The 23,560-nt window shown below is 42.8% G+C and overlaps 1 protein-coding gene across 5 annotated transcripts in view; it reads right to left on the reverse strand.

The window, feature by feature from the left end:
• The window catches only part of ATAD2B (ATPase family AAA domain containing 2B), a 546,820-nt gene that overhangs the window by 509,717 nt on the left and 13,543 nt on the right, over nt 1-23,560 (reverse strand). The gene's annotated exons all lie outside the window — the stretch shown is intronic.

A 23,560-nucleotide genomic window follows, 5' to 3' on the forward strand; every position in this document is an offset into this window, starting at 1 on the left:
CAGAGGGGTAAGCACAGGATTAATTTACTGACTTTCGTGGTTCACCCCGACAAGAACTGTGGTTGCTGCTTGAGAAGGGCCCAAACCACCGCTCACCCAACACCCCAATTTCTCACAAGGATCTTCAGGGCTTGAAATTCAGCCAGGATAAGCATAACATTGTGCTTTTCACAGATGATGTTCGCCTAACAAGAACGATCCATTCAAGTTCCTTCCTAAAATACAGTTCCACTTGCAATTTGAGAGTGAGACAATTTCTAAAATGAATGCCGCTTAACTGGAAATTCTGAAAATAACCCTTCCCAAACGCATGGTTGACGAGTTTTTGGAGCAGATCATCTTCTGCTGTGCAACTAAAAGAATGGCGTGCCTTGGAGTAAAGTTAACATCGGAAGCCTCAAACCAATATAAATCCAACCTATAACCACTCTTGGCATATATGCGAGGGACCTACGATGGTGGGCAGACTATCAGTATTCTGCATAGGTAGATTAATATCTTGTTTCGTCTGCTTTATATGTTCAAGGGTCTACCAATATTAATTGATTCCCTTGATTTTTTTTGCTACTCCTAAGAGTTTGATACTAAAATATATATAGAGGAAGAGACCTAGAGCGGCATACATATTTCTCTGCCAACCCAGAGACAGAAGAGGCCTTGATCCTCTAGATAAGCAAACTTACTATAGGCTGCTCTATTAAGAGTTCTTGTGAACTGGAGCTCACTAGAATCAGAAAATCTCTTGTTAAAACACATGGTCAGAGTTATTGCGGAACCCTCTCTAAGGCATATGGTGTGCAAACCTTGAGCAGGCAGACCACCCAACATATACTTCAACACACCCACACAAACCATACTGGCAATATGGGGTGAAGCACATAAGCATCTCGGGTTATCTTCATATCCTCCCCACTGACACTATAATCCTGCATTTACCCTGGCACTCCATCTGGGTGCATTCAATACTTGGAGAGATGGTGACTGTCGCGGGCTGAGCAATATGTTATGCAGATGAGGAGACGTTTCATTATACAGATTCTACACTGGGCTTTGTAACTCCCTAACAGGGAGGGAAGCATCAGAGATTGATCCCCCATGATCAATTTTGTACATAGATCTTAAGAAGTGAAGAGAAATGTCGCAATATTATACCAACTACTTCTTAATGCCACAACTCCAGCAAACCACCCCTTTAAAGATAAGATGACACACGGTTAGGCAGGGAGCCTACGGGGAAACAATGCACACATTTGGGGGATTCTTAAAGCTGCGCAGTGGTCTGAATAGGAAGGCTCTCTGCAAACCCCTTTTCAATTGGTATATATACCTCACCAAATTACACAAAATATACCCTGCACCCATCCTGCTCTGATGGAGGGAGTGTGGCTTAGGGGATGAGCCAACTTGCATTTGGTGGGAATGTTCCAATATTCAACCCTTTTGAGAGGAGATTTTCAAAGGTATGTGGAAAAGTCTGACCTACTTATCTTCCAGAGATGTTTGCACTCCTAGTGACTGGAAATCTACCAAGTGATATGTGCTACCAACATAGGGGAGATCAAATTTTGATCTGGAACTGCATGGGAGCAGCAAAAACCACATAACCTGTATTTTGGCAGAAGAAAGACCCTCCAGTTATTGCTCACTGGTGGGCAAGACTTTGTAGTATTATGACGAAGGAAAAACTCACCTATCATATGTGGGAACAGGGCAAAACTTTGAAACTACATAGGATCCACTCTTACATTACTCGACGGAGGGAATTTCTTTTTTTTTATATACTCTGCAAAGTTGAAAACCCTCAGAATGTTTTAAGCAGGGTACTATGGATTAACTCTGGTGCCACTTGGAAAGGGGAATAACGACTGTAGATTAAGGGAAGAGAGCGAAGCAGGTTAGGAATCATCAGTGCCAGTTACTATGGAAACTGCAACCTACTTGACCAGTCTTGGGTTTCTGTATGAGGGGCATCTCAATAGTGAGGAGACGGGGGAAGGGAGGTGGGCAAGTTTATGAGATCACACATAAAAAATTGTAATGTTAGAAATGTACAGAGAAACCAGAAATGTGCTGTTCATTCTGACCTCAATATTCACTAAAACGTTTTGGTTAAAAAAAAATACATTGTCTCACCAAAACGCAAGTCCGTATAAAAATTAAAAAAAAACAGACTAATGCACAGTTTTGAAAACTGTTTTAAGTCGGGCGGGACTAGCGATCAGTGATTCACTTTGGCCTGAAGCACTCTGTGAAGAGCTCACAAAATTCAGCGATCAGCTCTGCAAACCGTGTTCAACTCTAACAAACATTAAAATAACAATCGGGCTAGAGAACGTCAGTTTTTTTTTTTTTTTTACATTATTATAAGTTAGAAGTCATACATATTGACGTTTCGTACCTACTAGTTTTTAACGACAAAACCGCTCACAAAATGACAATGCGAAAGCTACGCCTCCCGCCATAGTGCAAAACTGGAAATACAGGCTGCCGTGGGGGTTGCCGACTCACGGAAGTGCTTTTTACCGTATGCCCCAGAACCTTAAGATGCAGCGACATTTAAAGGACTCGACAGCGAGGGACAGCAACTAATAATCACTATAAGGGAAACTGGATTTCTTTTTTGCCAAGAAAGTTAAACAAACAGATTCAGTTCCACCCAAAGACGGCTTCAAATTCTTCCGAAGGGCCTTAACAATGAAAAACGGCAGCGTCTTACAAAAATCAAAGGGGAACGACACTTGTTATTTAATTTCACATGTCGAAATGTGCCACACAGAAAATGTAAAAATATGTGAAGCGTGGTTTTCTTTTCTGCAAACCTTCACAAGTTGATGTCCCAAGCAATAAAATAATATATTATCAATTACTAACATTTTAAAAATTAACAGAATCTCAAACAGTCATTTGAGTCCCCCCAAAATCACTTTACTTGCCTAACTCCACCTGAACAGCACAAAGCGAAACCTTTTTTAAGCCCCTAATATATCCGACCATACTGAATAAGGTGTGCTGTCCCTCCAACTGCCTCCAGCTCACGGCTATCAGCCCAGCAAGAACAAGTGAGATTTGTACCCCCGGTTACTTGTCCTTTTGAGAAACTCAACCAGAGTTCTTCCTTTAGATCGAGTCAACTATGTACCTTTCTTTGAGCAATCAAAAAATGGCGCTCCTTGCAAGTAAGCCTAAAAAGGTGAGATACGAAAACAACAAACGGCCCTCCTTTCAAGTGAACTAAAGAGGGGTCCTTCATTTGATCAATCCAGCTATGGTGGTACTCGCCTTTTTCAGCTGTGTAAGTTGTGGCCCGAAAATGACCCCCTCATCCCTACCCCTTAAGGTGCCTTCTTTCAACAGCCCAACATGGGGCCCCTCTTCCCGACAATACAACCTGAAACCATGCTCTCAGCAATCCGAGGAAGAGCCCTCCACTGAGCAATCCAACCTGGAGCACGCTAACCTGGAGCGCCTCTTGAGGAAACAGAGCAGCACAACCTGGCATACTACTTTGGCCATGGTGAGTCTCTCTTTGGAACGGACAGTGTAAAAGAGGATAGCATTAACAAATATCACAAATATTTACTCACTTTAACAGCCAACCCTTAACTTGGGCCTTACCACGGCAAAACAGCTCCGAGGTTACAGCAACTGACTCCAACCGGACACAAGCATAGCAGAGTAACTTAACATGACAGGCTACGCCACACAAAAAAAACTCAAAATATTAACAGAAACTGAGTGGTAAAACAAACTGCCATATAGTAAAGGCCTGATGAACGCATTATTTAACAAGCTAAAATGCAAAAGGCAGAAACATGCTGTATACTGCCGTTTGTGACCCTGAGGGGGAAATCACTCAAATTCTCGTCAGGTATGACATTTTTAATGTGCTCATTTAATACAAAACAATGTTTAAGCTTTAGCTTTAAAAATGCATCAGTAAATCAGAGAACATATTAATTGGGGAGTATTTCCTTCGGCGAATAACAAAGTACAATATAAAAAAAGCTTGATGAAAACGTTACAGGATTTCTTCAGAAACAGCAGTGCTTACAAAGTTTGCCAAACTGCAAATCTGCAGCATGTTGTAAAGAGCACTGGTAAATACAATCATTCTGAGCAGCAGGTAACACTAGGCTGGGAGCAAAGCAGTCAAACGTGTTTGAAGTGATAGCATATTATGCTACTTGAGAAAAGCCAAGACTGCAGTATTAGGTATTGGACAACTCTGACATTCTACAGAAACGTAAATATCAAGAACTACTTAAGTATTCAATATATGTCTATGCTAATATAAATATATTAGATATAACATTTGCCGCAATTAAAGCTAATCTGTAAATGACAAGCATTGCTTTAAATTCTAATACCTTTGGTTTCAAGCTTAGCCGTTGCTTCTACCTTACAATGACGTGATTGAGTCTGCCGAGACCTTCATTTGTTACAGTTGTTCTACCAACATTACTGCGCTAAGGACGTTCTATTCATTACACAACCTATATATTCACGGGTAGCACACATTTCTTGTAAATATTATGTGAACTTGTTACGTTGAATTTATTGAGTTGCACTAGTCACGGTATTGCAACAATTTAGAGTATTATATTTTAATCCTATTTTTATAGCTCCATTTTTAAGATGAACATACACAATAGGATCTTGTCTATATCTATATGTTCTGCCAGGTCGTCTATATTCCAATGCAAAAAAGAATGAAGATATTCTTTTCATATATGCCAACATGTTTCACTCTAGCTTATTAATGCCCTATAAGCCTGTTGCTCCTAAAATTATACAACTTAAATAAAGACCTACTGTCTTGTCTCAGACACCAGACTATCTAACATACCCTCTTGGTATTTTCTACGGTTAACATCTGCCTAAACCTTTTGGAGGCAAAAGGCAATCAGCAATGCCTAAAATCCGATCTGTATAGAAAATGTTCTAAATGAAAGGGCAAGTTCAGGGTTTATTTGCATTCCTTATCTTTTTACATAGATTGCCTCCTCAGAACAGACAAGCCAAAAGTAAACTTAAACCAAACTATATCAGTGTGAACAAGTTCGATAAAACTGCTGTGGCAGTCTATGATGACTGCTGCCTGACAAATCTCAGTTCTTCTCAGACAGGCTAAAGAATAATACATGTAGGTTAAAGTCCCCACAGGGCGCACCTTCCAAGTTAGCCATATACTTACTTCAGAAGATTTTCAAATAGTAACATAAGCACATGATGTATGTAGTATAGTCTAGAGGAAAGAGGGGATATGGCAGAAAATGTGAAATGGCTCAGGGAGAGGCTCATAGCATAGTACAATGCAGAAGTGTTTCCAGCAATAGACACTCGAGGTACAATTTATCAAGAGGGTAAAGACTTGAGCTGACTGTGGTAAATTTTTTGTATAGCACAGAGGTCTGCAATATCCGGCGACATTTAGTGTTTCGGTAGGCACAGTGTTGTCTGTTGCTAGTACAGCGAAGTCGGATCCTACGGCCTTCCACCATATCTTTATAACTGATCAGTTGAGCTAGAGGTTTAAGAGGGGAGAGAGTGAGTCAGTGGGAGCGGGAGAAAGGAGCCTGAGTGTGTCACTCTTTTTGTTGAATTGCCCAGTGTTAGCTGTGCTCCCAGGCTGGTGCCCAACCAAGATACAATACAAGTCCTTTCCTACTCTCCAAACCCCAGAATCTATTTGATTATCTACAGCCACTACTGACTGCATAACACCCCAAAAGGTTTTAATGAACTTCAGCGTTTAGGGAACATGTCCTCTACAATGGCCTGGCAGTTTCAAGAGTATTCTATTCTAGTGTGACAATGCCCTGAAAACCTAATTCAAATCTAAAAGCCTACTTTGATCAATCAAACATGAGTGCTCTTCTTGAAGGGCTTTGCTAATGAAACCCGTGTAACTCTATAAGCGAAGAGACTAAGTAATCCACTGAAATTTGCAGTTTCTTTGACATGGTCCCTGGAAGTGGTGTACACACTGCTTAACAAAACTGCTGTGCTGTCAGTGAACTATGGGAGTAATTCAGCAAGAGAAAACAACTTACATCAAATTCCCCAGCCGGGGTAAACAAAAAATAAAATTTAAAGAAGCATTATAACCTAAGCAGTACAACCTGTCTTATTGAGCTCATCAAATAAGGGCATTGTCAGCATAACTTAGTGTTGAGTGTGTATATATCAAAGTTGAATGTTGTGATATAGTACTATGTAAAACCAGTAAAACAGAGGGGAGGGGCTGTGTGCTGCAGCAAATAACTGATTGATCGTCTCAGACACCCTAGACATTTGACCAGCTGGAAGCTCTGCGGGGAAATGGATTTCAATATATTGCTAAGGCAGACTGCAGCCCACCTTAGTCATGAAAAGTCCACTTTCAATGGTGACATGTGAAAGTGCACTGCTACTTCAATATTCAGGTTCTTTGCTATGGACATTGCATCTCATAAGTTGTAGTTTAGCAATAGAGCTAAACTCCTAGGCACGCTGTGAGACTGTTCCACCTCTGTATGCACAAATTACAGCATCGGCATTCAAATTTGAGACTGCATCTGGGAATGTGGGATCACATTAGGTTTTGGTGTGGAAGGGAAGGATGGCTTTTTTATATTGCTTTTCTGATAGATCATAAACGTCTGATTAGGGGGTAGGTGAAAAATGTTGCTCCGCAAATAGAGTTTGCAGACTTTTGGCCAGCGCAGAGTTTGGGCAAAACTCCACCGCCGCATGGTGGAGTTTTTTTCTCGTGCGCAGCTCACCAACCTTAAGTTGGCAAGAAAGATCTTGAGAAAACATTTGCTCAAGTAGAAACTCTACTCAAGCAGCAGAAGGAAGCAGCGCCACCTGGCACGCAGCATGGTGTCTTCAGAGCTGAATTTAGAGTGCTGAAGAAGCTCCTTGGGCTAAAATAAATAAATAAATAAATAAATAAATCAACGCGAGCAGGGCAAGGTGCCCGATTACACTTGCTTGCAAAACTCCACCGAACCTCAGAGTTTTTATGTAACTCTGCAGAATTCCGTGAGTTCCGCCCAGGCCCACTTTTGATAGAAATTGAGAATACTCTTTTAAACAGACAAGGGAACCCAAGGATACATAGGGACCGAGGGTAGATGTAAAGCTATAAGGAACAAAGGTCCCTAAGCGTACACATAATGAAGTAATGTCCTAAGTGCACAATAATAATGCACCGGGAAAATTCAAAACAATCAGTAATGTATTTGTATGAAAAAGCTAAAATCAGTTTTTAGGGGTGTGTACCCCTACGGAGCGCACCAAAACAGGTAAAGAAACATGCAAAAGAACAAGGTTCTGACATCAAGAAATACACAGAATAAGAAGGTCACATTTCATATTAAAAGAAAACCCTACTGCACCCAAAAGAGCAATTTTATAAATTCATGCGGGTCAGAGTGATTTAGTCGATGACGTTTTGATCCCCTAAGCATATGGGGTCATCATCAGGACAATACAATATTTGCCGGGCTACATAATTTATATACAATAAATCACGGAATACATGTTGGGACCTAAACAAAGGTGAATCGTAGCCACGTTCACAGTGTAGGGAAGATATTCAAATAGGCTGTCATTCAAAGGGGATTAACTGCCAGGCCGAACGTTCCCCAGGATTAGACCTTCTCAGTAGAAGGGTGTCAGAGTCAGAATTGTTATATGTATGAGTTTGGCATAAACGTCTCCGGTTATTATGATGTCACACATGGGGCTGCTAGCTTCAAGTCTGTTAGAGTTGAGATTATAAATATATTCAGGGCTGTATTCAGAGCTTGCTTTTTCTTTGAGCTTGGATGTGCATACAAATTAAGCAACAAAACCCGGTTTAAATTATTTCTACGCCATTGAAGCAGCTTAATTAGTTGTTATCCTAGATCTGGGGATTGAAGTTGCACCGAAATAGCATTTAATAATGCAGATACATAGAATGCCACCCCACTCTTTGCACTACCAAAGTGTTCAGTTCTTTCTGCTTTGACAAAGTAATGGACATAATCGTCTAGCGGTAGTTATTCCATTGCCCATGTTTCCCAAAGTGCTATTATGTCAAACTGCTTCAGTCAGGAGGGGATTTGTCCTCCTGCAGCAAAGGTTTGCCCCTGCAATATTTCATGAGAGCATATGTACATCTGGGTTTTCGTTTCCACAATCTCCTTTTGCGCGAGGATTCAGTCAGTCATTTTTCAGCGCATTTAAGGTGGCGGGTTCCCAACTCCGATCTTTTACGCTTGCGTTTCTACTCTGTGGAGTGGGTCTATACTGTTCAACATATTGACTTGTCCCTTGAGCACTCATCAGAACTGAACGAGTCTGGGGCAGCTTAGATTTTGGTGATTAGCATGGTCTTAACAGGAAAAGAAAAGGGTTGCCTGTTTTTTTCCTTTTTTTTGTAATTTAATACCCCCATGCTTCTGGTTTTTCTTTAAGGCACAAGATTTGAAGGGTGATATCCTCCGTTCTCCATTATGGTAGGGTTGGGTCAGAGTTCTTAGGACCTTCTCCAGAGATAAACTCCACTGATATCAAGTCTGCAGAGTTAATATGTTGTAGTTCACGTATATCAGCAAAGAGTTTAAGAATGTTACCCCTATTAAGGATGTCATACAGGCCATGCAAGTCATAAATTACATGTTCTACCTTCACACAACATTACAAAGATTTTGACTCGCATCAAATAGATAGTGTGGAAAGTTAGTTACAAGGATTGTTCCATCTCAATTAACACAGGTGAGGCAGCGGGCTGTGAGGCCTGAACCCCAGCCCCTTTGCAGAGTACCTTGTTGACATAATGCATTGCAAATGTCTCACTCACACTTGTTAATCTGAGGGGCTGCAAGAGATGTTCCCACAACAAGGTAAGTGGGTTGCCATAGCCATCACTTTAATCACATCACCCACACTGCGAGTTAAGGGAAGGGTAAATACCATCCGCCCTGACTGAGACATCAGCTAAAGGTCTATCCCAGAGACGAGACTGCTAATAAAAGCGTAAAGCCCCAAGAGACCACTGCGTTACTTTCTGCCATTCTCTTTTCATGTGGTTGTTCCCTCTAGAGGCTGACTATATGGTTACATGATCATGTTTCTTCCAAATGCTATTTTTATTAAGGTGTCCCCTAGGAGCTGTTCTGAGCATTACAGTCCAGTTACTACAATATTTGCTGCATTCGGAATCTCGTCCCATAATGCTTTGCGGGGCATTCCTGTTACAAAGCATGTTTGCCCATAACTCACTGTGTGGTGGTCCTAGGACAATAGGACCACCATAAAAACTTTGCGCTCTCTGTCTAGGTCATCTCTGGCCCCCCACACTAGGTGGGTGGGGCTGCAAAAATACCCCCTCCCATCATTCGGGTCTTTTTAAGCTCTATCATGTCTGCAACTTTTGTTTTAAAGTTGGGAGTAGTTTGTGTTTTAAGGGCCTTATTTGTGATATTATTATGGAAGGCCTGAAAATGTGTAATACATTAAACTCTTTAGGAGCTAAATATATGGCTACATTGCATTACATTCTATCATTCTCTTTTCAGGTAGTTATGCTCTCTAGTGGCTGACTATATGGTTAAATGACCAGGTTTCTTAAAATGCTAATTTTATTGTGGTGTCCTCTAGGGGCTGTTCTGAGCACTACAGTCAAGATACTACAATATTCGCTGCACTTGGAAACTCACCCCATAATGCTTTGCGGGTCATTCCTTTTACAAAACATTGTTGCCTTAATTCACCATGTGGTGGTCCCAGGGCAGTGGGGCTACCACCAAAACGGTCAGAGTGACTTGCTCTTTCTGTCTAGGTCATTTCTGAGTCCCCACACTAGCTTGGAGGGGGGGCAGAGCCAAAAATAATAATTTAAAAGGTAAAAAATAAAAAAAAATTGCTGCAGATAGAGGAAGAAGGTAAATGGAAGTGCTTTAGTTATATGCCGGGCCACTGGAATTATATTGTCAGAGAGAACCAAATTATGCAACAGGGTTGACCAATTTATGTGGCAAGAAAAGTCCAGTGAGACATTTACAGTGCCATTAGCTCTAACTCAAGCAAATGTGAGACCTACTGCATTGTAACTGCTTGTTAAATGCATAGCCAACCTGCCCTCTAGGCTCTCCAGGGCCTAATCTAGGGGTGACCTATATATTTATTAAAAATGAAGGTTGGAATGGTAGTTCAAAACTGCACACAAAGGCTCTGCAATGGCAGGCCTGAGGCATGTTTTAAAGGGCTACTTACGTGGCTGCCACAATCAGGGCTGCAGGCCCACTAGCAGCATTTAATTTACAGCCTCTGGGCACATGTAGTGCACTTTATTAGGGGCGTATAAGTAAGTTAAATACGCCAATGTTAACATGTTTTAGGGAAAGAGCAAAAGCACTTTAGCACCGTTTAGCAGTGGAAAAGTGCAGAATTCTAAGGCCAGCAAAACCGAAGTCAGCAAAAACAGGAGATCTGAAGGCAAAAAGTCAGGGGGGGGAAGCCACGCCAAGGATACCACGTCTAACACGGTTAATTTCCAGTTTCCCTCTGACAATATTTTACTTTATGGTTGAGATCCAGGTATGAGTGTAGACCCAATTATCAGTTATATGGTGAGATTTAGAGGTCTCACTTGGTTGCACATAAACTGGAGTAAATCGCAACCATGTCCGCTTCCAACTGCCATAGGAAAGTTAAACTGTTTGGATGGCAAGCAGAGTCTGCTAAATACCTGGGGATCCATGTAAGCAGAGATATGAACGGGATGATCCAGCATAACAATGGCAAGGCAATAGAGATATAGATCAAGGGATAAATACTCCTTTTACTCTCAAGTTATAGGACTAACTGCAATAAAAAAAAAAAAATAGTCTTGCCAAAGTTCCTGCATCTATAAATCTATCCCACAGACATAAGAATTTTTCAGTAACCATACGACATGTTCACTCAAATTGATTAGACTGGCGGCATAGGCATGTATCAAATGGGAAACCTATGGAGAATGGTAAGTTGTCTGTACTACATTATATATATTTATATACACACACACACACAAACACAAACACATATATATATATACTGATTTGCTGCACAAGCTCAATTTGCCAAGTTCGGCTCCACCACTACCCAACCCCCGACCCACATTACACTGTAAGCACATTGAAAAAGAACGCAGACTAATAGAATTCTACTCATTGCTAACCAACATGGTGGATAAAGTTTTGACAGACGCTCTCCAACACCTAACACTTAGGATTCAGGATTTAAGTTATACTTGATGCATGACCATCTCAGCTTAAATATGCCTTGCTAAACAGTGTAAAGCAGATCTCAATGTCACCTTAGATTACACGCAGTAGAGGAGGTATACACACATACAAATAACTTTGCATATTACACACAAAGGAAGTAATCTAAAAGATATTAAATCAGTGGCATCAAACTCCAGGCGACTACATACAATTGTTAAGACCAAGCCTGGAGCGTGATGGAGAAAGTGGAGTGAGCCTAGGACAGTTCTCCACATACTATAGTCTTGACCAGCAGCATTTGGGAAAGAGCAGTAACCAGAGTCCTAAAGAGAGCACCCTACATACCTGACTTAGACATCTGGTCAGTTCACCCCTTCCATCACATGACACAGAAAAGGGTGTGGGGGGGCCACGAAATGGGAGGAGGGTGGATGTTTAATGTTATGGGACCTTAAACGGGAGGGGCGATTTATTACCCTACAAGAGGCCTAAGATACTTTTTTGTGCAACTGGGCAATTTTTACAATATGTCAAACTGGCAGCCACAGCGCAACAGCTCTGGCTGTCATTCCTCGAAGAGTCCGTGCCTACATGGACCATGGTCACCCTGTTGGCACCGGCGGGGGAGGGGGTGCTGACTTATCACACACTTATACAGAGCGCTCCGCTCTGATAAACCACATAAATTACTGCAAACCGAGGAGGTCTAGTAAGAACATAGTGATGAACCTACTACCTCACCGGAGAGATCCCGGATTCACGAGGGGGTCCAAAAGACTGCCATCTGTGCAAAATGTAAACAAGTACAGTACAATACTCTACATAGAATGTACCTCTCGCCACAACACCTTCACCACATATACCCTCTACTAGACCAAAACAGTGCTCTAAATGCCAGGCACCAGAGGCAGATTTGTTACACATCAGAATTCTGGCGGGCAATTCTGGATACCCGTAAGGGGGATATGACAGGTTGGAATGTCCCATGTACTATCAAGAGTTGCTTGTTGGGGCTACTCCAAGAAAGTTAAAAGAAGAAAAAAAACATAGTAGGAGGTATACAATTTTAGGCCTTATAGTAGCTAAAAGACGTATAACTATACACTGGATGGGTCCTTTAATACCAACTTTGAGGAGCTGCTTTTCCAAGGATTTTCACTCTGGATAGATGGATAGGCCAAGGAAAACAGCTGAATTGCTAGCAACAAGGTTGAATGCTGCTTGGCGAGAACTGAACTTGTCAAAGTTGCGGATTAAAGATGTCTTTTTCACAGCCTCTCCCATATGTATAACCCATGTACCAAAAGAAAAATGCACATAGTTTTATTAGTCTCGACTTTACTGTTTAGTAATTTGAGGATTTAAATTGATTACACAAGTTTAAATCATAGTAAGACTATACAACACAAAACAATGTACGATGTATTCATAAGTACACTAAGGGCCCCATGAGTTTGGCAGACAGGAAAGTCCGTCCCCCAAACTCCCAACAGGTTGGCCACCGCCATAGTGGCAACCTCTCCGCCAGAGTTGTTATGAGTTTCCCACTAGGCCGGCGGGCAGAAACATGGGTTTCCACCCACCGGCATAGCGGGAAACAGGCTACAGCATTGTCTCTGGCTCGTAATCGAGCCAGCAGGGTGCACGAACACCCTTACAAAGCAGGCAGTGAACATTGTGATGGTGCTGGGCAGAGGGGGCCCCTGCACCTGTTCTCAGCTAGCCATTTCACGGCAGTGTTAGCGCCATAAAAAGGCTGGCGGAGAACAAGGTCGTAATCCGCAGGGCAGCACGGCAGGCAGTGCTGCCTTCGTGGATTATCACTGCCACAGCCTGGCTGCCAGGATTCAGGATTCTGGCAGAGCTGGAGGACAGACAGCCAGGATTGTAATGTGGCAGACAGACTGCTGCATATGTGGTGGTCCTGACCACCGCCGCGAGAGTGGTGGTCGTAAGACCGCCACACTTGCAATGAGCCCCTAAGTTTCTATTCAGTTTAGAACTGTTGATTAATTTGAGGAATCAAGCCTGAAAATCAATTTAAGCAATTTGGCTTTAATTTAGATAGTACGGACCCACTGCTACTACAAAGGACATTAGGAGTCAGAGGACACACTGCATGCAAACATATGTTTTGGAGCAGGCGTAAAGCAGGCTCTGAAGCCCCTAGAGTACACGTGGGCCCTTAAACTTTAAAAAGACGCCACTTACTATGAACAATCCCCTTTCAAGCCTTCCTCCCTCTTCTGTAGAGATTTGCCAAGAAAACATTTATCGATTAAAAAATCATGCTAGGCATCCAGCAATACATCTACATGAAACTATGACCTGAACCACGTGCAGCCATCATGAGGTTACCACACCCACTGAGGTAAACAGCATAATTATAAAGCCTTAGACAGTGAGGGCTGAAGAAGAAAAGCCATCTACATGTACGTAACAAGCAGAATTCACTTTAAGTGTGCCATATGACACATGGTAGAATGACACAGACAGTTCTAGTTGAGTCCAAATGACAGATGCTCATGTCCTTTAGAATACACACTGCAGGATCCTGATGTACTGCGTAACAATAGAGCCCTGAGCACATAATGCAAAGGTTCAAAAGTGTAGATATGCTAGGTGTGCTAGCCATTCAAACGCCTGGTACAGGCTAAATAGTACTCCCTGCCATGCATTTCTCTTGTCCATCAGCAGACTAGACTACACCCAGAAAACGTTTTCAAGACGAGTGATGAAACACTAGCAGACACAAAAATGAATAGTCATTTAAATTATTTTTGTCATCAACGACAAAATGCCTGGTTAGAGAGGGTTGGAGTCAGTAAAACTAAAGACCCCCTTGCAAATCTTTTGCCTCAAACATCTTTTTTAACCAATATTTTTATTAATTTTCACCATAAAACAACAAAGTTAAACAACTAACTACAGCATATTAAGTATTTCCAGTCCAAACTCGAAGCATCACATGAAATGTGAATAATCGGGCCCATCTTATCCTTCTCCCCAATGTCTTTTAGAGAGAAACTCCCTTTGGTAGTTAGCCCAAGACCACTATACTTCTGACAAGCAACCTATGTTCTTACGCCACAGACCTTCTTCATGCTTCTGCCTCTTTAACAAATGTTGCAGTCCCTCATGAAGTGACAGTTATAAAGACGGAACACAATAAATGTGGGTCATCTTTCCTTCACATCTTGCCGCCGCAGCCTAGACACTTGTAAAAGGAACATTAGTTAAGAACAAAGTAGGAGGTGACAATTCTGTCACAGAAGAGCAAAAAACTACCTTCCCCCGGGGAAAAAGGGATTTTAAAAAATGGTAGCTGAAAGATGAGAAGTGAATGCAAACAATTTCTATCGAATTTGGTTTTAATATACAAAATAATCATTTTAAAAAATGCATTCGGGTGCTTCCTAACTGGGTGGGAAAAGATGAACTGCCTAGTTGGTGGGCAGTAAGGGTCAGTGCAGTCTTTCAAAGTTCTTATAGTGGCATGGGCAGTTTTCACTGTGTTATCTATTAGGAGAAAATGTCCGGCTTTTAAAGGTGTCCTCGGCTGGCGGCGTTTTCAGGCAAAGGTGTAGCTGTGTTCGCAATTTGGCTGACTGCAAACAAAAACTGAATATTGCTTAATCTGGCAAGTTTCTAATTAGTTATAATTAAACATGAACAGACTTCCATCATATTAATTATAATTAAGATTCTACCTTCTACGAATTTAGAAAGAACACCAATGGTAATGAACTAGCATTACTGGCACCTTTTCCTTCTTCTGCAACCTAATGCTGATTAAACTAAGTGTGGATCCATTAACCGGTTCTGTGCCTTGGACGAGGTCACCTCGTCCAAGGCTACAGTTCCCCTGTGCCTTGGACGACGTCACCTCGTCCAAGGCACAAGGGAACATGGGGGAGTGCTAGCGCGCCCCCGTGCACCTCCCTCCCCCCCAAGGCGGGGATGGAAGGGGAAGATCTTCCCCTTCCACCCCCGACCCCACCCACCCCCGGCAATCCGATGACATCAGCGCGCCGACATCATCAAGTGTTGCCGGGCACGCTGGAAGCCATCTGCTTCCCGCGCGTCGTGGGGAAAGGACCCAACAGGTGAGTCCTTTCTGTTTTTTTTGGGGGGGGGGGGGGAAACAGACACGGGGGAAAGGAAAGGGTTTTTCCTTTCCCACGTGCCTGTTTTCACAAGATTCCACTTGACACCAGGGATTTTTTAGATTATGTTTCTTTTAGGGGCGACCCCTTGGACAAGGGTCGCCCCCCTGGGGGGCAATTTGTTTTTGTATTCCCCCCCCCCCCCGGGGGCGAAAACCACTAGACACCAGGGATTTTGTTTAGTCTCTGTATTTTGGGGGCGACCCCTTGGGCAAAGGTCGCCCCCCGTGTCCTTTTTTTTTTTGTGTTTCGCCCCCCCCCCCCGCACCACCCATGCCACCACCCCCCCCCCCCCCCCCCCCCCCCCGGGGGCAGATCGCATTTTTTTTCCAGACGATTTGCCCACGGGGGGCGACATCTACTAGACACCAGGGATTTTTTTGTAAAGAAAAGTTTCTTTTGGGGGCGACCCCTTAGGCAAGGGGGCACAGAGGTGTTGCAGGCATAAAGCCAATTTTTTAACGCCCATCTACCTCCGAGGGGGGCAGGATCCACTTAGGTACCAGGGACAACTTCTAAGTTCTTGGTGGTGGGGTGTTTGTCAACTGGCGAAGTATTTGTATTTGTGATTATAACAATTTATTTCTTCTTTTTCTTCTAGTTCAACGCTTTTGCTTCCTTTGCTGTGGATCTTTGCGGTTTTGGCAGTAGTTGTCCTGCGGTTTGCATAGTTGCATGTTTTAGGTAAGTGAAAGCAATTTACTCCAAAGGAGTATTGTTGACATGCATGAATGACACGTTTGTAGGTGGTGTACTAAATGCAGTATTGTGTGTTTGACATTGGTCCTTAGATTTGAGCACAGTGATGTTTGTGTTGTCATATGTCTAATTTGCTTTTTTCTTTTTAGTGGGATATCATTGGTGATTGCTGTGTCTGTGCAGAGTAGTTGCTTGGTGAGTAGCTTTTTCAGGCAAGTGAGTGGTATAGTTTTTTGTAGTACATAACTCTTTGTGATAAAGCTACACTTTGTTTATTACTTATTTTAGTGCTAGTTGTTGTTGGCAATTCATTTGTTGTTAGTGAGGATCATGGCTAGCCGCAAAGTGACCGCTCAGCAGGTTGTTCGCATGCTCTTTGAGTGGTCTTCAGACCATGATTACGACACTGACTCTGCATCTGAGGCAGAGGAGGAAGCAGGAGATTCTGGAAGTGAGTTTTCTGTCCGAGAGTATTCTTCTGATGAGGAAGCTACTCCCAGTGCAGATGAAGGGCCTGTGTTAGAGGAGGACATTGATGTGCCAAGAGTGCAGCAGCCTGGGGCTGAAGGGTTTCCCATTAGAAGACCTGACACCTGGATTGCCCCAAACATGGAGCAGCCACAGTTACCTGCATTTACTGGTCTCCCAGGGTGTAGAGTTAATATGGAAAACTTTTTGCCTGTCCATTTCTTTCACTTGTTTATGGACGATTTATTTTTGGAAGAGATTGTGGAGCAGACAAATGTGTATGCAGAGCAATATTTGCAAGACAACACTGCCAGACTTAAGCCTCAGTCTAGAGCTACTCAGTGGGTTCCCACATATCTGGAAGAGATGAAAAGGTTTTTAGGTTTTACTTTTTTGATGGGGTTGATCAGGAAGCCGTCACTGGCTTCCTATTGGTCTACTAGTCCCTTGATGGCAACCGCTATATTTCCTGCAACTATGACACGTAATCGGTATTTGCTTCTTCTTCGTATGCTGCATTTTGTAGACAATGCTTTAGCCTTGCCACGAGATCACCCTGATTGTGACCGTCCTTTTAAGATTAGACCTGTCCTTGATCATTTTGTGGATCGGTTTTCAGAGGTCTATGTTCCAGGCAAAGAGATAAGTGTGGACGAGTCTTTGGTCCTTTTCAAGGGGCGTTTAGTTTTTAAGCAGTACATTCCTAGTAAGAGGGCACGATATGGGATTAAATTGTATATGCTGTCAGAAAGCAGTACAGGATGTGTGTATAATTTCCGGGTCTACACTGGTAGGGATTCCAGTATTGACCCTCCTGGTTGTCCGGCCACTTTTGGAGTTAGCGAAAAGATTGTGTGGAAACTTGCTAGATGGCTGTTTAACAAATGTCACCATTTGTACGTAGATAATTTCTACACTGGAGTGCAGTTGTTCAAGGAGTTGTTTAGAGTGGACACTGTTGCTTGTGGCACAATCCGTTCTAACCGGAAAGGCTATCCAAGGGAGCTTGTCTGTAAAAAACTTGAGAAGGGACAGTGCAGTGCCTTGCGGAATAATGAGCTGCTAGCTATGACATTTTCAGACAGGAGGGATGTGTACATGCTATCGACCATCCAGGATGAGAGTACTTCCCCTGTGGCTGTTTGGGGTCAGGTTGCGGAAGTGCGCAAACCTGCGTGCATTTTGGACTACAATAGGCACATGGGTGGTGTTGATAGAGTAGATCAGAGGTTGGAACCTTACACTGCTCTTCGTAAGTCTTATGTGTGGTATAAAAAGTTGGCCCTACATTTATTTCATTTGGCAACTTTTAATGCCTTTATTGTATACAAGGATTGTTCACCTGAGTCAAGGATGACATTTGTTAAATTTCAGGAGTCGGTGATAGAAAGCCTTATTGTGGTGGAACCGGCAAGAGTTCCTGCAGTAGAAGTGGTGGAGGATGTGGCTAGATTGAAAGATCGGCACTTTCCAGATCACATTCCTCCCACTCCCAAAAAAGACTTGCCCACAAAGAAATGTAGAGTATGTGCCTGGAGATTAATCCGGAGGGAGAGCCGGGTGTACGGCCCCGAATGGCCTTCAAAGCCTGGGCTGTGTGTGCCCAGCTGTTATAGAAGTTACCATACCCCAAAAAACTTCTGGGAAATACCGTAAGCGTAAGCTGTCTGTTTTATATTTTCATATATTTCATGGTTGGCATCTCCGTCATGTATTCAGTTAGAGCTTTTGTGTTTGTAGTTTTGTGCTTATTTTATAATTAGTGGTTTCTTTGTTGTTTATAAACAAAAAAAAGTGATGGCGGTGTGCGTGGGGTGGCGCTTGGCTGGCGGCGTGCGTGGGGTGGCACTTGGCTGGCGGCGTGCGTGGGGTGGCACTTGGCTGGCGGCGTGCGTGGGGTGGCACTTGGCTGGCGGCGTGCGTGGGGTGGCACACTCCCATCAGCTGGTGTGATTCTTGTATCAGGCATGTGGGCGTATGTAAGTGATGGGCCCTTGAGTGGCGCGGTCTGTCGATGTGAGTGTTGTAATGTGCTGGGCCCGTGGCTGGCGGTGTGAATGGTCTTGTGCGTGTCATGTATGAAAGGTGTGTGAATGGACTGTAAAGCGGTAGGTGCCTTGTCGCGGCTTTACAGCTCACGAGCTGTGAGTCATTGGTTCCGTTTTTTGCCTTTCAGTTATTAACAGTGCATTTCATTTTTGGGAAATCTCTTGTTAATAAAATTTGATCCACTGAACCATCACTCACCCTCGTGCCAAATCCAACCAGTATGTGTGGTAAAAATGACAAAACCTGCTCCGCTGTAATCAGGCGGTGCAGCACACCTGTGACACGCTAGGTGCCTCGAGTGGGACCCCGATGATGAAGCATGCCACCAACTTGGTTGGTGGGTGAGGGGTCTTCTTCACATAACCTAAGTGTGTTTCTTTTCACAATTTTAGTGTTTGGCACATCACGGACGTATGTGCACACATCAAAATGATATTTTACAAAAATACCTGTGTTTGGAGGGGGAGGGCCCACCTATGTTTTTGGTCCTGGGTGCGGCCTTCATCTAGGGAAACCTACAAAACCCAGACATTTTTTAAAACTAGACACCCCAAGGAGTCCAGGGAGGTGTGGCTTGCGTGACTCCCCCAACATTTTCTTACGCAGACTCCTCTGTAAACCTCAAAATTTGCATACAAAAAGCATATTTTCCTGACTTTTCTTAGTAGGATCACCGCTCTAGCACAAAATTCCTACTCCCCAGTTTTCCCCTCAGTCTCCCAAGTAAAATGACACCTCACTTATGTGGGTCCCCAAAGCAGAGTCGTCTAAAGATGTATAAAAGAATATGCCCTTATAAACTCGCTGTGCTATCCCCTCTATCTCTTCAAGTTTTGGGCCTTATTCTGTTGCAGGCACCTGGCCCACCCACACAAGTGAGGTATAATTTTTATCGGGAGACGTGGGGGGAACGCTGGGTGGAAGGAAATTTGTGGCTCCTCTCAGATTCCAGAACTTTCTGCCACCGAAATGAGAGGAAAGGGTGTTTTGTTAGCCAAATTTTGAGGTTTGCAAAGGATTCTGGGTAACAGAACCTGGTCCGAGCCCCACAAGTCACCCCATGTTGGATTCCCCTAGGTCTCTAGTTTTCAAAAATGCACAGGTTTGGTAGGTTTCCCTAGGTGCCGGCTGAGCTAGAGGCCAAAATCTACAGGTAGGCACTTTGCAAAAAACACCTTTGTTTTCTTTCAAAAAATTGGATGTGTCCACGTTGCGCTTTGGGGCCTTTCCTGTCGCGGGCGCTAGGCCTACCCACACAAGTGAGGTATCATTTTTATCGGGAGACTTGGGGGGGGAACATAGATTAGCAAAACAAGTGTTATTGCCCCTTGTCTTTCTCTACATTTTTTCCTTCCAAATATAGGAGAGTGTGTAAAAAAAGACATCTATTTGAGAAAGGCCTTGTAATTCACATGCTAGTATGGTCACCCAGGAATTCAGAGATGTGCAAATAACCACTGCTCCTCAACACCTTATCTTGTGCCCTTTTTGGAAATACAAAGGTTTTCTTGATAGCTATTTTTTACTCTTTATATTTCAGCAAATGAATTGCTGTATACCCAGTATAGAATGAAAACGCACTGCAGGGTGCAGCTCATTTATTGGCTCTGGGTTCCTCGGGTTCTTGATGAACCTACAAGCCATATATATCCCCGCAACCAGAGGAGTCCAGCAGACGTAACGGTATATTGCTTTCGATAATCTGACATTGCAGGGGAAAGTTACAGAGTAAAACGTAGAGAAAATTGATGTTTTTGTTCACCTCAATTTCAATATTTTTCTTTTCAGTTGTTATTTTCTGTAGGAAACCCTTGTAGGATCTACACAAATGACCCCTTGCTGAATTCAGAATTTTGTCTACTTTTCAGAAATGTTTAGGTTTCTGGGATCCAGCATTGGTTTCATGCCCATTTCTGTCACTGACTGGAAGGAGGCTGAAAGCACAAAAAATTGCAAAAATGGGGTATGTCCCAGTAAAATGCCAAGATTGTGTTGAAAAATTGGGTTTTCTGATTCAAGTCTGCCTGTTCCTGAAAGCTGGGAAGCTGCTGAGTTTAGCACCGCAAACCCTTTGTTGATGCCATTTTCAGGGGAAAAAACACAAGCCTTCTTCTGCAGCCACTTTTTCCAATTTTTTTTTTTTAAAAACGAAATTTTCACTGTATTTTGGCTAATTTCTTGGCCTCCTTCAGGGGAACCCACAAAGTCTGGGTACCTCTAGAATCAAAAAGTTATGAGGGCCTAAGCGCGAACTGCCCCAAATAGGCAAAAAAAGGCCCGCACAGGAGGGGGAAAGGCCTGGCAGCGAAGGGGTTAACCAATAACAGATCACACATCTATTTCCTACACAGAGTTTAGGTATCTGACTAGAGAATATTCGAAGTTAAACAGCCACATGCAGTTAGGGGATCTACTGCTTGTCTGCTACATAGATCTGTCATTGAGCCAACTCAATGTCAGATTATAACAAGTATTTTAGCAGTGATTTGAACTGAAATAGAAATTGGTATAAAACCTCAGAATGTTACTTTCTTTTTGTTGTATCCTAGCAATGTTATGAGGCTGGAGTTCTAGAACTACTCCACCGGAGAGAGACGGGACAGTTGCTGGAGGATGACACAGAGAAGACGTGTTCAGGGTTTGTTGCTCTAAATCTAATAAACTAAATATGCTTATAACTTATTGGACTCAGGATTATTCTTAAAATTGGCGACGAGGATGGGATATGCATATTCATCAAGGGTATGAACACAAGATAGCAGGAGAGCAACTTTTAACCTCCAACCCGTCTTCGTACATTTACGTGATTCATTTTGGGTGCTGTATCATATTGTATCAATATGGATAGAGCAAACTGTATCCGGTGCTGATCGTGCTACAGGAGTTTATTCCTTTTGGATTATTTGGGGCTGCAAGTGCATAGAGGCGTCTGTAGGTGATTTTGTTCAGTAGCGGCGTTACGAGAAGACACTGTACTTGGCCAAAAAAAAAGAGAGAGGAAGTCGGCAAGCGCAACGGTTTTATTTACGTACATTGCGGTAAGGTGCGCACCGCATGCGCTGATGTGTATGTTTAAGTAAGAAAAAAAAATAGGGAGAAGAACACAAGCGTGCATGTGTGTTAGTTTGAACTGACCTTTCTAACTGGAGCCGCACGAAGCGTTTCTACGCAACGTGACACTAACGATGCGACACATGAGGAAGTTGCTGCGTCAACGTTATTTGGCATAGGAGGTTTCCAGGACAACGTTTTTATGCACGCATCAAAGAGGAAGTGGTATCGACGGTAGGAGATCACCAAGGAAATCGAGGAGCGTCGGACAGAAGGACACAATGGACTGCATTGCATAAGCTATTTTGCAGATTGGACTGTACTTGAAAGCATAAATCAGTTGCAGCAAAAATGGTGACTACCTTTGTTATTTTAGTTTGTTTTGTGTGGGACCGCATTGTTGGTTTACTTGATTTTGTGTGGGGGGGGGGGGCTGAAATGTTTTTTGTGTAGGTGCAAAGAGTATAAATGTTGATGGTAGTAGTAGTAGCTGGGGTAAGTTTGGCCATATTTCGAAATCTATTTTGTGTAGGGTTAAAATATATCTCCTCATGGATGCATCAGTTTTAGCTCCACAAACACTTTTACAAAGTCCAGGAACTCTAGTGATGGCTTGGGAAGATTGGCGTGAGTCTTTTGAGACTTATTTGGAGGCTGTGGGTGGAATAACTTCTGAAGCTTCAAGAAAGCTTGCCCTTTTGAAGCACTGCTCAGGGACTGAAGGTAGAAAGGTTTTAAAAACCTTACCCGGAGTTACACATGGTGTGACAAACAACCATGAAGGGGATGGGGAGGAAGTGTCAGAAACTGAAGGTGTGTCATCTGATGTGTATGCGAATGCCATGAAAGCTCTTGAGGATAACTATGGCAAGAAAACCAGTATTGTGGTAGAGAAGCATTAATACTTTTCAAGGTTCCAGTTACCGGGTCAATCTGTGGAACAATATACATCTGCATTAAGAACGTTAGCTGTTACTTGTAAATTCAAGGACCTACATGAAGAAATTGTGCACAATCAATTCATAAATAGGGCTAGTAATGAAGAGATTCAAGAAAAACTGTTAGAGTTAAAGGATCCTTCGTTGTAGAAAACTATCAATATAGCCAGACACATAGAAAATACATCGTAGTCAAGAAGGAATTAGCAATGGGAAGGTAAATGTGATACACAAAGGACAAAGGGATTCTACCATACAAAATAGTGTGGTTACAAAGGAGAAGCGTTAATGCTCTAGGTGTGGTAGTACATAGCATATGGTTGATGCGGCAACATATTCAGCATCTAAGGCAAAGTGCTTTAAGTGCAAAAGCCTGGGACACTTTTCTCGTATGTGTAGGTCAGAACGTTTAAAGTAAAACAGACACAGGGTGAATTTAGTGACCGAAAATGATAGCGAAGTTTCAGATGATGGAACTGGAGAAGGCGCAATTGAGGTACTAGTGGTGTCTGATGGTATGTCTGATGTATCAGATGTTGTGGGGGTGGTAAAAGATGGCTATCATCCTCCCAAATGTACTAAGGAAATCAACGGCATCAAAGTTCTTTTATGGGCAGATTCTTGTTCTCCCTACACCTGAGTTGATAGACAGGTATAGGAAAATGTGGGTGAGTGCGAAATGTTACCTTCTGATGTGGGACCGGAAGGCTATTGTGGGACAAAATTACCAATGGTGGGTTTCGTCAACTGTCAATTAAAGTATAAAGATAGACTGACAGGCGGTAAAGTATATGTGGTTGATAAAGGAAAGTTACTTTTGGGATGGCGAGAACAAAAAGCATTAGGCATAATGTTAGAGCCTAATCACCCTGAACAGGTGTTATTGACTGAAGCAGGAAAGGTTGATAATTGGCAAGAAAAATATCCCAAATTATTTGCGAAAGAG

This window comes from Pleurodeles waltl, chromosome 5, assembly GCF_031143425.1.
Source record: "Pleurodeles waltl isolate 20211129_DDA chromosome 5, aPleWal1.hap1.20221129, whole genome shotgun sequence".
Lineage (NCBI taxonomy): Eukaryota > Metazoa > Chordata > Amphibia > Caudata > Salamandridae > Pleurodeles > Pleurodeles waltl.